General features: G+C 43.4%; 1 long non-coding RNA gene across 1 annotated transcript; it reads left to right on the top strand.

Moving 5' to 3' along the window:
• Window positions 1-6: 6 nt before the first annotated feature.
• Window positions 7-2,483, top strand: LOC106530910 (uncharacterized). The gene is made up of 2 exons (XR_001311846.1): window positions 7-378; window positions 455-2,483. It is a non-coding gene; the product is annotated as an uncharacterized LOC106530910 (long non-coding RNA).
• The last annotated feature ends 166 nt before the right edge of the window (window positions 2,484-2,649 follow it).

The following is a 2,649-nucleotide window of genomic DNA, read 5'->3' as shown; positions in this document are numbered from 1 at the left end:
GTGATGTGCTGTAGCTTTAAATTTGGTTTCCTTCGTGTTTAAAAAAATGTGAAAAATCAGAAAAAAAAATCAAAAAATATTTAAAAAAAATGCTTGTATTGGGAAAGAAAGTTGAAAACAGTTTAAAGAGCAGGATGTTTAGGAGGGAGGATTAGAAAATGGTTCACTTAAAGGCTGTATCGGTGGAAATAAGAAGTTGTTTTGTTTTAATTAATTTTGACATTTAAACTTCGGTGTTTCCTGTTAGCAGTTCAGGAGAGTTTTTGTGCTTTTTATTTAAACTTTCCACTGTTTAATGAGCTCCTTTTAAACCAGTTCCCAGCCTGGTACTGGTCAGCTGAGACTGGTTTGGTGTTTCCTCTCTGTAAGTGACCTCAGGTCACAGGCCTGCCTCACCTGTCAGTCAGCCTGTGACGACCTGCGGTCGTCACAGGCTGACTGACAGGTGAGGCAGGCCTGCTGTGGGGGATGCAGACCAACTGGCTGCCTCCTTAAAAGGAGCAGCACATGGAGCCCCCGCAGGGTGGCCCCCCCCCGCAGCAGCCCTGTAATGGGATCCTATGTGACGCGGTGCTGTGTCCGACTCCTAAACCACAGGCTGAGAACCCCCATCTTTACCTTCACGTGTCACTTCCTGTCTTGCCAGGTGTGTTTTGGGAAGAACACGGCGTTTGAAACCCTTTTTTTGTGGTCGTGAGAGGACGGGACAGGACGTCTCCTCMGACTTGGATGAATGCGGAGGCTAAAAGCGGCCTCCCTGCTGCCCCCGCTCCCCCTCACACCACTTCTGTGAAAGCTATAATTAGCTGTTARCGTTGAAGCAGAGAGCTGTGACTCCTCGAGCCCGTCCCTGTCCCTGACGGCGCAGAGGATCTGTTCTGAAATGACGTCTGTAAGCAGCCACTGCCGGCTGCGGGGGGGATGATGACCTTATGTGGCTTCCAGCAGGGTCAGCCCTGCCTCTTGCGTCTGCAGAGCTCAGGATGTGTTGCGTTTAGACCCAGCTGTGTTTTGTGTTAAATGAGGTGCTGCACATATGCTCAACCAAAGACTTTCTGACGTGTTTATTGGAGAGTTCATCTTTTTTCAAATATGTTTTTTACTGGTGATCAGGAGGTTGAAGTAACTTCTCTTCTGAGCGTCTCTGGGCAGGGCAGGATTGCCACGGCTGTTTTTTGTTAAGTAAATTCAAACGTTTGTCTAGAACCTGAATAATCTTGATGAATTTATTATTTTTTTTGGTTTAATTAGAGTTCCAAACTTTTCCCTAAAACCTGTCTGTTTTAGTCTTTAATTTCAAACACCACGTTAGTTTTGTTTGCAGAGCAGATGTTTTTTTTTTTTTAAAACACTCCATTTAATCATGAACTTCTTTGTTTCTCTGACGGTTCAGCTCTGATCCAGTAGTAACGGCTAAAGCAGAGACCTGGTGCAGATTAATGCACTTTAACCCACTCAGATRTATTTCTGGACACAGTTTTTTTTCATAATTTCTGGCGTCAGCAGKTTTAAAACTTGACACCTTCCCTCCCGTGTAATAATTGTAGCGCTCTCTCGTTTTCAAAAAGCTGTGAAACGTCTGCCTTTAAGTGTCAGCGTGGACTCTCCCGTCCTGTTGGTCGTCTGGAAATGACAGGTCTGAGCTCAGACTCGTGGCYCTGCTCGGTCCTGAAGATGCAAAAAACATAAAGGGTTTTTTTTTTGTAGTTGATCATGAACTTTCCCTCACCACGTGTTTACGGTTGTAGTTGCTTGTTTTTCTGTGTGACGGCTCAGAGTGCTGGTTCTCTGGTAAAGTTTGGGTGCAGCGGAGCCCCGAGGTAAATCCCTTCGTTTGTTGGGTTCATGTTTCTACACATGGACTCTGTGGAGGACGTTATGGAAGAAAACAATAGTTTGGTTTCTTTCTGTCCTTCAGGTTTTTTCCTGCTGTAAACCCATGTCTGCCCACTCTTTATCAGACCAGTGTTTTTTATTAATCGGACACCWGTAGATGTGTCTGTTTGAGCAGTGGGGCTACAGGAGATAATTCGTGGTTCTGCTTGTCTGAAGTCTTACAGCATGAGAATGTGATGCAGTCGTACYGAAGCTCCTCTACAGTTTCTTTATGGAAACTTGTGAATTTTTTTATTTGTATTTTTTTGCAGCAGATCTGAGTTTAGGTTAATGCGTGGTGGCGTGTGCGTCTGCATGTGTGTCTGAAGGGGACGGCTGTGGTGATAAAAGTTTGAAAACGGAGGAAAAAAAATGAAATTTGTTGCACTTTTTTTTCTTTTTTYCCCCCCCTCATTGGAAATGCAAACAAGCTTATTTTGTCAGCTTTGATTGTGACGATGACTTTGATGGTTACAAATATATTATTTCATTTCTCAGCACTTTAACCTCACTTGAGTTTTTCCTTTTGAATGGAAATGTACGTGTACACCAGGAAGTGTGTTTGAAGAGGAAATAAAGAAGAATAAAGACATAATTGCAGTGTCTGAGCTACTTGTTTATTTATTTATTAGGGGTGCAACAATACATGCACCCGTATCGAACAGTGCTTTAGGTTCAGTACACACTCGTATGGAACAATACAGATTTTTAAAATTTATCATCTTGTCTTCTGAAGAGGCTCTGTGTTGAAGGATCAGTGGATCTGTGTTGGAC

The sequence above is a fragment of the Austrofundulus limnaeus genome, unplaced genomic scaffold (genome assembly GCF_001266775.1).
Source record: "Austrofundulus limnaeus strain Quisiro unplaced genomic scaffold, Austrofundulus_limnaeus-1.0 Scaffold575, whole genome shotgun sequence".
Taxonomy (NCBI): Eukaryota; Metazoa; Chordata; class Actinopteri; order Cyprinodontiformes; family Rivulidae; genus Austrofundulus; species Austrofundulus limnaeus.
The sequence above is the reverse complement of the archived record's forward strand: the minus strand, read 5'-3'. Positions and strand labels throughout refer to the sequence as shown.